Consider the following 13,974-nt stretch of genomic DNA (forward strand, 5'->3'; position numbering starts at 1 on the left):
TCTGTCAGTATTCCTCTGTTGGTTTTATCAGCATGGCAGTCACTGCACTTAATTCACTGGAGAGGTTTCACTTGGCGACTGAACACTAACATTCCACCATGCAACCAGATAAAGGACTAGACTAGAACCTGTCCCACTTTATTGTGGCCTCTTAGCCCACTGCCCATCAAAACTGCACAGAATTCTAGCTTGTGCGAATCACAATCTCTTTATAATTGAATAGAGTAGTAGAACATCTGTGAATAGAGTTGTAGTGCTCCTTTGATGAGGTTTGTGTTTGCTGTTGACTGTTGGGTGAGTCATTGATCTCTATTTGCAAAGCACAGGATCCTCAGGAGACCCCAACCCACTGGGCCCACACTGTTTCCACATCATTTCAATTAAATGACATTGAACTAATGTGGAATAGACATTGAATTGACGTCTGTGACCAGTGGGAAACAACCCAATGAGGAAGGAAGCACTGGAGCCGGCAGCACAACACCTGCCAAAGAGATAAAACAGCAGCTTGTTTGGCCCCACACTAGTTTCCATGATTACCTCAGGTGACATCTGGTTAGGATATATCCAGCCACTGAACTAATTGCTTTAACGGACACTGGCATAAGGTCGGACTACTAGGCACTTAGTAGTCTTTTCTCACAGCAGCTGTGAAAAGAGGCTAGGCACTGAGCTAATTCTGTTTCACGTTTAAAACAGACCACAATCTGTAGCAGTCCGACAGTGATGTTTGTTTTACAATGCAGCAACATCATAAAGTGTCATAGGGTGACTTGGCCATGCCCAGACAGTCTCTTCTTAGGCACATCCAGCAGGACTTTGCCCTCTGAGGAAGGCTACATGTGTGAAGCCACATCACTGTGTGTGTGTCTACGTGCGTGTGTGCCTGCTTGCATGCGTGTAGTGTGTGCGTGGTTAAGGCTAGGTGGTAACGTTGCTGTGGTAACATTGCCATTGTGTTCGTGGAAGATTCATGAATAAGGGAGAAGAACTGTGAGAACAAAAAAACAAGTAGCAGTTTCTCGAACGACATAATTGTAAAACATATTTCCGTATAGAATGAAAATCATGATATAACATTGGCATGTATTATAGACACTTGATGTTCCTTTGATGATGCCAACGGAATATTAACCAATGAAAAACATATCGCAATGCTTTTATATGTAAGAAGGACATTTCTGACGGGCCTTTTCTAGCCTGTGATTACTATATTATTTTTCTCTTGATTGTATTTTGCCACATGCATCCCTTTTGAAGTTTGCATGATCTTTCCAGCTTCAGTACCCTGCACAGTAGGGCCGTCCAAATCGGCCACGGGAAAGTTAATTTGACTCTCGAACACGCCACCAGCAAACAATGTTAACTATGCCGCTCTGACATTGCTCGTCCATATATGTATATATTCTTAATTCCATTCCTCGTTTAGATTTGTGTGTATTGTTAATAAATAATACTTGTTAGATATTACTGCACTGTTGGAGCTAAAAACACAAGCATTTTGCTACACCCGCAATAACATCTGCTAAACATGTATATGTGACCAATATGATTTGATTTGTGTGTGTGTTGTCCCTCTGCTTAACTTAGCATAACAGACCTGTATCAGTCCATTGTAATAAATAGGCTACTCTCCTTATCTTCCTACAATCACAGCATAACCTACTCCTTCCCTGAAATGAAAACATTTCTAAAATGCAGAAGTAGTCAAATATTGTCTACAAAAGTATTAGTCTCAAAAGAAAACATGCTATAGAAGGATTCACTCAACAAGGAAAGTTGTCTTACCCGTAGCCTATTGTTAAATTGTTTCAATTTCCATCTTGATCTAATCTTGGTGACAGCTCATGATGGTACGAGCAGAAAAAGATTCAAATGAATTTGAATCAATCTCCCCTTGTCAAAGAGTAGTAGCGCGGTACGTTTCTTTCTTTGCTTGCCACAGGGGGCAGAGATTTGTATTGGTGCATGCTCACCACCCACGGCTGACCCCACCCCACCCTTTCCTAGGCACAGGTACTGGCCCTCCCCTACCAAACCTCGGGCTTTGCCCTCACATGTCCTGTCTGCGTTGACGCACACCAGCATGAATACCCACTATAGACAAAGCTCATTGAAATGACATAACTCACTTCCGGCTGTTGCAGTGAGTAGTGTGTGCTGCTTCTCAGTTGTGTGTGTGTGTGAGGGATTTTACGGAGGTGTGTCGGGATAATAGTTGTAAAGCTGTCCAAGTGGGGGAATTTCACAGGACGCCACACACTAAAACACACCAACATCAAGGCTAGACTTGGCTGTGTCCTCTGCCTCTTATTTCCTCTCTGAAAGGTAATGTCATATCACCGTTCTTGTTTCTTGCCTGTCTTACTTATAGATAAATCAGTGCTGTTGCTCACCACAAAGGTGTGGCGAGGGCAAGTCTACTTTTACTATCTAGCAGGGATGAACTTCTATTGGTAAAATAATCTTTCCTGTGCAATTCAGGTGTGGGTGTGTTGTGTGCTTAGTCTCTCCCTTGCGGTTTGTACAGCCAGACGCCATTCAAACAAGCCCAGTTTAAGTCAGCTATTGGGACTGTACTGTATCATAACCCCAACAGTCTTTAACAACAGTGCTATTTGATTGGAAGAGCAGGTTAGATATCCTTTGTGGAGTTTTTGCTGCGTTTAGTCAATGCGGTGTAGGTTTTCACCCCTTTGAGGTTTTTAGGGGGGATTTTCTGGCTGGTGCTGAAACTCAACACCTTATAGCTGGGAGAGTGAGGAAAAGCAAACATGTGACCCGCTGCAAAGGGGAGGAGGCCCAACTGAACAGGAGATTCCATGTTACTTCAGGGGTCTGATTTCTCCTGTGAACACACTCTTTCCTCTGTTGTTGTTTATACAACCAAACCTGTAATTTATCTCGCAACTTTAATTCACCAGGCCCTTGCTTTATATGAAAATAGGTTCTCTGTCAACTTACCTAGTAAAATAAAGGGTTAAATAAATAAAATACAGTAACAAGTGTCACTGAGTCTCTTGTGTTGGTCTTCAATGCTCGAGTGGCAGAGCTAGCCTTGCGGCGCCGCAGGCTAAAGGTTGATGTGCTAAGAGGCTATAAATCAGCTGTAAACCAGTGTATTTAGTGAGGAAATACCGTTTCCACCGCTGTCATCTGCCAAGGTAGATGTTCCGTGTCCCAGGAAACACATGACTTCTTGCCGCAAGCCTGATGAGGAGACAGTGGGTTCTGTACATATGTCATCATTATGTGGCGAATTATACCTTCCACTTCATTTTCACATTTTCACTTAGTCATGCATTGATGTCAGTGAGAGACCTTAAGTTAGGATTTGCCCCTTTCAGTTTAAAGACAGTGATTCCTATGTAACGGGTAGGTAAGGAGGACCAACTGTTGGGTGGTAACCAGTGCCGCCTCTTCACAATTAATTAAAGACTGGTCTGTGTCAAGAAACATTTAGTTAATTTTGTGGATTAAGCCTGCATTAGGAACATTTGAAAGGCGTTTGGAGAGGTCACAACACAATGCCAAACAGTTATTGAGTTACTGGTTTAATGTATAACGCCAACTGTAACATTTTGTTATTTATTCTGAATGTACATTTTAGTCATTTAGCAGACGCTCTTATCCAGAGCGACACCCAGGAGCAATTAGTGTTTAGTGCCTTTAGTCAAGGGCACATTGACATATTTTTTTCACCTAGTCTGCTCTGGGATTCATATCAATGACCTTTCGGTTACTGGCCAAACGCTCTTAACTGCGAGGCAACCTGCCACACTGTAGTGATGTGAATAATAATGTTAATGTATAGCAATATCTAACAATGATATCAGATCATGTGAGATCATTTACACAATTTGGAGACGCAGAAGCCGAAAGCCGTGTCTGAATATACCATATGTGCCTGTGTGTTTTGAACTTGGGCTCTGAAGAAACTCAATGATTTTTCCCTCAGCATCAGTCTGTGGTGTACGGTGGAAGCCTGTTTTGTACCAGACCCATTGTGTGTGTTCTGTAAAAGTAACGTTGTAGTAGTTACTAAAAGTGAAAGAGCCATTGTGTCCGCATCCTTTGACCACCAGCGTGGATAAAACACACAGATAGAATACCACTATAACTGTAAAAAACAAAAAGCTTCCCCCCGATTAGCTCTCTGTCAATCATTGTCACAAGAAGACACAACAGCGACCACAAAAGTACAGTACTCGTGTAGTAGGCGAGTTGTAACCGACACCGAATGTGCTGTAAACAACCAAGGAGACAGACTCCCAAATGCACTTACATTAAGGAATAGGGTGTCATTTGGGACTCAGCCATATTGATGGAAGTGTCAAAGCTCAATCTGTCTCTTCGGTGGTTTATGGCACAATCGGTTTCGGTTACAACTCATCTACTACACGAGAACTGTACTTCATTTTGTGGTCTGTGTTGTGTCTTGTTGTGACATTGAGAGACGGCGTTAAAAGAGGGGAAGCTGTCTTACAGGTATAGCCGTCTTTTATCTGTGTGTGTGTCATAACTCTGCTCTTGGAGCAATTCTACACATTTTGCCATGGGGTGGAGAAAACCTTTTAGAGTTTAAAAGCTAGTTTCCTGCAATTCTACACATTTTTTGACATGGGACTGGGTGAAACAAATGCACTTTCAATGCTAATTTCCTGCAATTGTATACATTTTGCCATGGTGGCTGAAATAACATTTTAGTTTTAAAGCAAATGTCTGTAATTCTACACATTTTGTCATGTGGCTGTATCATGACATCAGGTGAGACCCAAATGCAGACACAGGAGGCAGATGGTTGGAGTTGTTTAATAAATCCAAAGGGAATAGGTAAGAGAATGGTCGTGGACAGGCAAAAGGTCATAACCAGATCAGAGTCCAGGAGGTACAGAGTGGCAGGCAGGCTTGAGGTCAGGGCAGACAGAATGGTCAGGCAGGCAGGTACAGAGTTCAGAACAGGCAAGGGTCAAAACCAGGAGGACTAGAAAAAGAGAAAAGGCAAAGCAGGAAAAATTGGAAAAATGTTGATAGGCTTGGACATACAAGATGAACGGGCACAGAGAGACAGGAAACACAGGGATAAATACACTGGCCCAGAGAGACAGGAAACACAGGGATAAATACACTGGGGAAAACAAGCAACACTGGGAGGGGGTGGAGACTATAACGACAGGTGAAACAGATCAGGGTGTGACAGGCTGAGAGATCGTTTTACAGTTTTAAAACTAGTTTCATTGCAAATCTACACATTTTGTCATTGGGCTGAGAGAAAAATTGCTGTAGTGGTGGGTGGGTCAGCAGTCTGTTCACCTGCACCCGCCCGCAATTGCTAATAATCCATCTGCAACCGCCCGACTATACAGTATATGATAAAGTAAAAATCGAAGGCCCGCACCTGACCCTAACCCACTAATATAGAAAATGCGCTGTCGGCTACAGTCAGAGACTGCAGAGACTGTTTTTGGAACTGGGGGAAGGATTTATTTTGCCTGATATGTTTCGGTAAATAATTTCTGACATTTTGGTAGGCTATTTGTAAGTCAACTTGTCTATAGTCAGATGCATGCAGCTTCTCTTCTGTCATTTGTTGCCCTAGAAGGCTAAATAAACCATTGCTCACCAGAATGTCATAAATTGATAGAATGAATGATGTAATCTTGTTGACATTAGTAGTGTTTCCAGTGTTCTCTGACATCTCTGATTTTTAGGGACCGGGGAGAAAATGCAATAACAAAAAAGAAGTCTGTTTGTAAAGAAATAAAATGCTGTGAAAATGACCAAACTGATAAGCTTTCAGTTAAATATAGACTACCATCTGTAGAGGTGCTATCTTAACTGGCATTCACATTCTCTCAAGATGCTGAAATAAATCATTTTTCTCCAGTCCTGTCGGGGAGTTCATATTAAGGCTATGTGAGAGGTGTCCAGATTTCAGTTTCCATTTAACCCATCTGAACAGTAGGCTACAGTTCCATTGACGTACCATAGAACTTTGAAGTCCCCATCTTGATTATGATTACACACTAATGCCGGATATGCAAAAATAATGAAAGAAAAACCTCAATGTAGCCTACAGATACTGTATAAATTGCACAAGAATGACACATTTATGGATTTAAGGTATTGTTTTCTCTTTATTCAATTTGCCCGCCGCCATTCCGGCCTTCATCCACACAATATTTAATGACCCTAAACCACGTGTCAAACTCATTCCACGGAGGGCCGAGTGTCTGCTGGTTTTCGCTCCTTCGACATGATTGGATGAATTAAGGTCACTAATTGGCAAAGAACTCCCCTCACCTGACTGTCTCGGTCTTAATTGAAAGGAAAAAACAAAAACCTGCAGACACTAGGCCCTCCATGGAATGAGTTTGACACCCATGCCCTAAACCCACCCGCCTCGCAGATCATTAATTTGCGGTTTTAAAACAAATTTTGCCATGGTTTTTGAGTGACTCAAATTATTACAAAATCAATGGGGGCCCCATGCCATTTTGGGAATTTTAGATTCTCTGTCTACTTTATATTTTGGTGATTGTCAGTTCTCAAAGATGATCGTATTTAAAAACATATTACTCCATTTGTATACATTATATCTGGTCATTTAAGTATACACTGGAAATGTTTAACATCCTAAAACATTATTTTCAAGATTAAAAATCAAAACTAAAATAATTGAATAAAACTAAAAAGTGATAGTCACGATTTGCATATAGGGGAAACACTGAGTGCGCTATAGGGAGTAGTGTGTCATTGCGAGTGAAGAGGGAGTGAGAATGTGTTCACCGTCCCTGCACTAATAGAGAGTAAACATCCTGGGTTGGGCTGAAAGAAAGGGAGACAGAAGCTCCTCTCCCATAGAAGGATTTGTCATACTCTTGGCAAGAGCCCGTTCGTGGGTGGGGTTAGGTGCATTTCCCCCTTCCCAACACACACACAAAAACACACACAATCAAGCATTTCTGTCTATGTGTGAGGCAGGCGTGCCCGGGCCTGTACTCAAGACAACCTCTGTTCAGTCTGACCGCCCTCCTAACAGTTCTGAACACGTCTCAGCCCACCAGCCAGCCAACAGCCAACCCCTGAGTCTAACCCTCACCCTCTCACTACACATTGTTCTCTATACCTGGGAGCAGTAGCATTACAACACAGCAGCCTGTCCTCACAGACAGCACAGTACTGGCAGCTTAAGAAGGACTTTCTGGTGAAGGAGTAACAGTATTTACTGTAAGCCATTGAAGCCATCGTCTCCATGGTTGGATTAGTTTGAGGAATGTGGCGCGGATACTAGCAACATAAAGGTAGATAAACATCATTTGTTTATGTAGGAAGCAGAGTGGATAAGTTGCGTTGGTTGGAAATGGGTAATTGGAGTGGGCTACTGTGTATTTGTGCATTAAGTTACTTCAGCTAGTATCAGATAATTAAGATTTGAGGCCTGCAATCTGAGATGTTGATATAATACAGCCAGCAGCATTTTTCCTCTCCAATCTACCTAAAATGTCATTCAAACCCAAACCAGGTTAGAGACACATGGCTGTAACAGTCATGACAAAATCAGAGCTAAAGCACTTGGCTCCTGAGACATCACCACCTGTATGAGTGTAATTACCAAGAGCCAAACTGCTAAGAGCCAATGATGATTCATGTCATATTTTCTCTCTTGCGCTCGCTCGCTCGCTGTCTTTTTTTTTAAGGCTTGTCCTTGTAATGTGTGAATTGGTTTATTACCACTCCCTAATAAGGATCTTTGGGGACTGTGTGTGTATGTGTGTGTGTGCATGTTTGCATTGGTGTTGTGACACTACTAAGTATGTGGTACATTTAGTGTTATGTGTTCATATATAGGTGTTGTACAAAACATGCCCTCCCCTGCTCTCGGCCTTAGCAGACAGTAAGTCTAGGTGTCTCGTCTGGTGCCCGCTTGAAGATACACAGCCACTGATCTCCTCTCTTGACGATGAATAGATAGAGATTGGCGTTCTCACCAACACAGTGTATGTGCTCTATTGAAGATGAAAGGTATTTTTAACCTGGAACTGAGATTTATTCCCTCCAGCCTGTTCTGAATAACTTGTGAATTTACAAGTCTCTCACTCGCTTTCTCTATCTCTCTCTCTCTCTAATTGTGGTCCTCTGTAGCTCTATTGGTAGAGTATGGTGCTTGCCACACCAGGATAGGGGTTTTGGTTCCCGGGACCACCCATACTTAAAATGTATGCATGACTAAGTCTCTTTGGATAAAAGCGTCTGTTAAATGGCATTTTTATTATATATCTCTCATTGATAGGCTATTTTGATACAAATGTGGATGCATATGATGTTGTTTTTTAAAAAGTATTTCACCTTTATTTAACTAGGTAGGCCAGTTGAGAACAATTTCTCATATACAACAGATTTTTACGTAAACAAACGTACAGTCAATAACACAATATAAAATGTCTATATAGTGTGTGCAAATAGCGTGAGGTAAGGCAATAAATAGGCCATAGTAGCGAAGTAATTACAATTGAGCAAATTAACACTGGAGTGATAGATGTGCAGATGATGATGATGTGCAAGTAGAAATATTGGTGTGCAAAAGAGCAGAAAAGTAAATAAAAACAATATGGGGAGGAGGTAGGTAGTTGGATGGGCTATTTACAGATGGGCTGTGTAAAACTGCAGCGATCGGTAAGCTGCTCAGATAGCTGATGCTTAAAGTTAGTGAGGGAGATAAGTCTCCAACTTCAGCAATTTTTGCAATTCGTTCCAGTCATTGGCAGCAGAGAACTGGAAGGAAAGGCGGCCAAAGCAGGTTTTGGCTTTGGGGATGACCAGTGAGATATACCTGCTGGAGTGTGTGCTACGGGTGGGTGTTGTTATGGTGACCAGTGAGCTGAGATAAGGTGGAGCTTTACCTAGAAAAGACTTACAGTGAGGGAAAAAACGTATTTGATCCCCTGCTGATTGTGTTTTCCCACGGACAAAGAAATTATCAGTCTATAATTTTAATGGTAGGTTTATTTGAACAGTGAGAGACAGAATAACAAAAAAATCCAGAAAAACGCATGTCAAATGTTGATTCACAAATTCATAAATTGATTCACATTTTAATGAGGGAAATAAGTATTTGACCCCTCTGCAAAACATGACTTAGTACTTGGTGGCAAAACCCTTGTTGGCAATCAGAGGTCAGACGGTTCTTGTAGTTGGCCACCAGGTTTGCACACATCTCAGGAGGGATTTTGTCCCACTCCTCTTTGCAGATGTTCTCCAAGTCATTAAGGTTTCGAGGCTGACGTTTGGCAACTTGAACCTTCAGCTCCCTCCACAGATTTTCTATGGGATTAAGGTCTGGAGACTGGCTAGGCCACTCCAGGACCTTAATATGCTTCTTCTTGAGCCACTTCTTTGTTGCCTTGGCCGTGTGTTTTGGGTCATTGTCATGCTGGAATACCCATCCACGACCCATTTTCAATGACCTGGCTGAGGGAAGGAGGTTCTCACCCAAGATAAGATGGAACATGGCCCCGTCCATCGTCCCTTTGATGCGGTGAAGTTGTCCTGTCCCCTTAGCAGAAGAACACCCCCAAAGCATAATGTTTCCACCTCCATGTTTGATGGTGGGGATGGTGTTCTTGGGGTCATAGGCAGCATTCCTCCTCCTCCAAACACGACGAGTTGAGTTGATGCCAAATAGCTACATTTTGGTCTCATCTGACCGCAACACTTTCACCCAGTTGTCCTCTGAATCATTCAGATGTTCATAGGCAAACTTCAGATGGGCTAGGATTTCAGTCTTTCACGGCATAGTGTGTTACCAATTGTTTTCTTGGTGACTATGGTCCCAGCTGCCGTGAGATCATTGACAATATCCTCCCGTGTAGTTCTGGGCTGATTCCTCACCGGTCTCATGATCATTGCAACTCCACGAGGTGAGATCTTGCATGGAGCCCCAGGCCGAGGGAGATTGACAGTTCTTTTGTGTTCTTCCATTTGCGAATAATCGCACCAACTGTTGTCACCTTCTCACCAAGCTGCTTGGCAATGGTCTTGTAGCCCATTCCAGCCTTGTGTAGGTCTACAATCTTGTCCCTGACATCCTTGGAGAGCTCTTTGGTCTTGGCCATGGTGGAGAGTTTGGAATCTGATTGAATGCTTCTGTGGACAGGTGTCTTTTATACAGGTAACAAGCTGAGATTAGGAGCATTCCCTTTTAAGAGTGTGCTCCTAATCTCAGCTCATTACCTGTATAAAAGACACATGGGAGCCAGAAATCTTTCTTATTGAGAGGGGGTCAGTCAAATACTTATTTCCCTCATTAAAATGCAAATCAATTTATAACATTTTTGACATGCGTTTTTATGGATTTTTTTTGTTATTCTGTCTCTCACTGCTCAAATAAACCTACCATTAAAATGATAAACTGATAATTTCTCAGCACGGGATCAAATACTTTTTTCCTTCACTGTATAGATGACCTGGAGCCAGTGGGTCTGGCGACGAATATGTCGCGAGGGCCAGCCGACGAGAGCATACAGGTCGCAGTGGTGGGTGGTATATGGGCTTTGGTGACAAAATGGATGACACTGTGATAGACTGCATGCAGTTTGCTGAGTAGATTGTTGGAGGCTATTTTGTAAATGACATCGCCGAAGTCGAGGATCGGTAGGATAGTTAGTTTTACAAGGGTATGTTTGGCAGTGTGAGTGAAGGAGGCTTTGTTGCGAAATAGGAAGCCGATTCTAGATTTAATTTTGGATTGGAGATGTTTACTATGATTCTGAAAGGTGAGTTTACAGTCTAGCTAGACACCTAGGTATTTGTAGTTGTCCACATATTCTAAGTCAGAACCGTCCACAGTAGTGATGCTAGTCGGGCATGCGGGTAGTGATCGGTTGAAAAGCATGCATTTAGTTTAACTAGCGTTTTAAGAGCAGTTGGAGGCCACGGAGGAGTGTTGTATGGCATTGAAGCTTGTTTGGAGGTTTGTTAACAGTGTCCAAAGAAGGGACAGATGTATACAGAAAGGTGTCATCTGCGTAGAGGTGGATCAGGGAATCACCCACAGCAAGAGCGACATCGTTGATATATACAGAGAAGAGTTGGCCCTAGAATTGAACACTGTGGTACCCCCATAGACTGCCAGATGTCCGGACAACAGGCCCTCTGATTTTACACACTGAATTCTATTTGAGAAGTAGTTGGTGAACCAGGCGAGGCAGTCATTTGAGAAACCAAAGCCGATAAGAATACGGTGATTGACGGAGTCGAAAGTCTTGGCCAGGTCGATGAAGACGACTGCACAGTACTGTCTTTTATCGATGGCTGTTATGATATCGTTTAGTACCTTGAGTGTGGCTGAGGTGCACCTGTGACCAGCTCGGAAACCGGATTGCACAGCAGAGAAGGTACGGTGGGATTCATAATGGGCAGTGATCTGTTTTGTTAACTTGGCTTTCGAAGACTTTAGAAAGGCAGGGCAGGGTGGATATAGGTTTGTAACAGTTTGGGTCTAGAGTGTCACCACCTTTGAAGATGGGGATGACCGCGGCATCTTTCCAATCTTTAGGAATCTCGGACGATACGAATGTGAGGTTGAACAAACTGGTAATAGGGGTTGCAACAATGACGGCAGATTAAATTTTAGAAAGAGAGGGTCCAGATTTTCTAGCCCAGCTGATTTGTGCGGGTTCAGGTTTTGCAGCTCTTTCAGAACATCTGCTATCTGGATTTGGATGAAGGAGAAGCTGGAGAGGCTTGGGCAAGCAGCTGCGGGGGATGTGGAGCTGTTGGCCAGAGTTGGGGTAGCAGGGAGGAAAGCATGACCAGCTGTAGAGAGATGCTTAGTGAAATTCTTGACTATCGTGGCTTTATCGGTGGCGACTGTGTTTCCTAGCTGGGAGGGCAGCTGGGAGGAGGTGCTCTTATTCTCCATGGACTTTAGTGTCCCAAAACTTTTTGGAGTTAAAGCTACAGGATGCAAATTTCTGTTTGAAAAAGCTAGCTTTTGCTTTCCTAACTGACTGTGTATTGGTTCCTGACTTCCCTGAAAAGTTGCATATCGCGGGGACTATTCGATGCTCGGGCAGTCTGCCGCAGGATGTTTTTGTGCTGGTCGAGGGCAGTCAGTTCTGGAGTGAACCAAGGCCTATATCTGTTCTTAGTTCTACATTTTTTGAAAGGGGCATGCTTATTTAAGATGGTGAGGAAATTACTTTTAAAGAACGACCAGGCATCCTCTAATGACGGGATGTGGTCAATATCTTTCCAGGATACCCGGGTCAGGTCGATTATAAAGGCCTGCTCGTAGAAGTGTTGTAGGGAGCGTTTAACAGTGAAGAATGGTGGTCATTTGACCGTGGACCCATAGCGGATGCAGGCAATGAGGCAGTGATCGCTGAGATACTGATTGAAAACAGCAGAGGTGTATTTGGAGAACAAGTTGGTCAGGATAATGTCCCATGTTTACGGATTTAGGGTTGTACCTGGTGGGTTCCTTGATAATTTGTGTGAGATTGTGGGCATCTAGTTTATATTGTAGGACTGCCAGGGTGTTAAGCATATCCAAGTTTAGGTCACCTAACAAAAAGAACTCTGAAGATGGATGGGGGGCAATCAATTCACATATGGTGTCCAGGGCACAGCTGGTAGCTGAGTGGGGTCTATAACAGGTGGCAACATTAAGAGACTTATTTCTGGAGAGATTAATTTTTTTAATTAGAAGCTTGAACTGTTTGGGCATAGACCTGGAAAGTATGACAGCCTGCAAAGTTCTCTCTCTGCAGTAGATTGCAACTCCTCCCGCTTTGGCAGTTCTATCTTGGCGGAAAATGTTGTAGTTGGGGATGGAAATCTCAGAATTTTTGGTCGCCTTCCTAAGCCAGGATTCAGACACGGCAAGGACATCAGGGTGTGCTAACGCAGTGAGTAAAACAGTGAGTAAAACAACTTAGGGGGGAGGCTTCTGATATTAACATGCCTGAAACCAAGGGTTTTACGGTTACAGAAGTCAACAAATGAGAGTGCCTGAGGACACGCAGGGCCTGGGTTAACCTCCACATCACCCAAGGAACAGAGGAGGAGTAGGATGTGGGTACGGCTGAAGGCTATCAAAACTGGTCGTCTAGTGCGCTGGGGACAGAGAATAAAAGAAGCAGATTTCTGGGCATGGTAGGATAGATTCAGGGCATAATGTACAGACGGATATGGTAGGGTGCGGGTACAGTGGAGGTAAACATTGAGTGACTATAAGAGGTTGCATCTCTGGACGCACTAGTTATGCTGGGCATTTGTGGGAGGTGGGGCAAAAGATGTGTCTGAGGCATGTTGAGTGGAACTAGGGGCTCCACAGTGAACTAAAACAATGATATCTATCCTAAACAACAGTATACAAGGCAAATTGACATTTATAATAAAGCGAGGCATAAAGCAATCACAAGTATTGATTGGTAGAGCTAGCTAAGATGGGGAAGAGAACAACAGCTAATCAGCTAAGACAACAACAACAGGTAAAATGGTGATGAATGGGCAGAGAGGGTCAGTTAACTACACACAGGGCCTGAGTTTGAGGCTGGGGCTGACAGATAAACAAAATGGAGTACCGTAATTAATGAACAGACCAGCAGGCATCAGCTGTGTAGCCAGGTGATCATAGGGTCCAGTGAACAGCAATAGATGAAACAGGGAAGCCGCTAGGTAGTCGTTACTACGCTAGCAAGCAGGAGACACGGCGTTCAAAAAAAAGTTAGCAGGCCGGGGCTAGTAGAAGCTCCTGCTCCAACATCCGGCAAAGGCCGGTTGAGGGCAAACGGATGGAATTACGTCAGCAGACCAGTCGCGATAGGCTCCGTGTCGACAAACGGTCCAGGCCGGTTGGCAAAAGAGATATTGTAGCTGGAGTAATTTTGTTTGCTAGCCGGGAGATGCGCCTGGCTCGCGGCTAACTGGTGCTAGCTTTGGGACAATGGCGTTAGCCACTATAGCCAC

The 13,974-nt window shown here is 43.4% G+C and overlaps 1 protein-coding gene across 1 annotated transcript in view; it reads left to right on the top strand.

The window, feature by feature from the left end:
• Positions 1 to 2,149: 2,149 nt before the first annotated feature.
• Positions 2,150 to 13,974, top strand: part of LOC135527385 (1-phosphatidylinositol 4,5-bisphosphate phosphodiesterase eta-2-like) — a 206,188-nt gene continuing 194,363 nt past the window's right edge. The window contains exon 1 of the mRNA XM_064955900.1: positions 2,150 to 2,328. The gene's annotated coding sequence lies outside the window, so the exon portion shown is untranslated. The remainder of the gene's footprint in view (positions 2,329 to 13,974) is intronic.

The sequence above is a fragment of the Oncorhynchus masou genome, chromosome 33 (assembly GCF_036934945.1).
Source record: "Oncorhynchus masou masou isolate Uvic2021 chromosome 33, UVic_Omas_1.1, whole genome shotgun sequence".
Classification (NCBI taxonomy): Eukaryota; Metazoa; Chordata; class Actinopteri; order Salmoniformes; family Salmonidae; genus Oncorhynchus; species Oncorhynchus masou.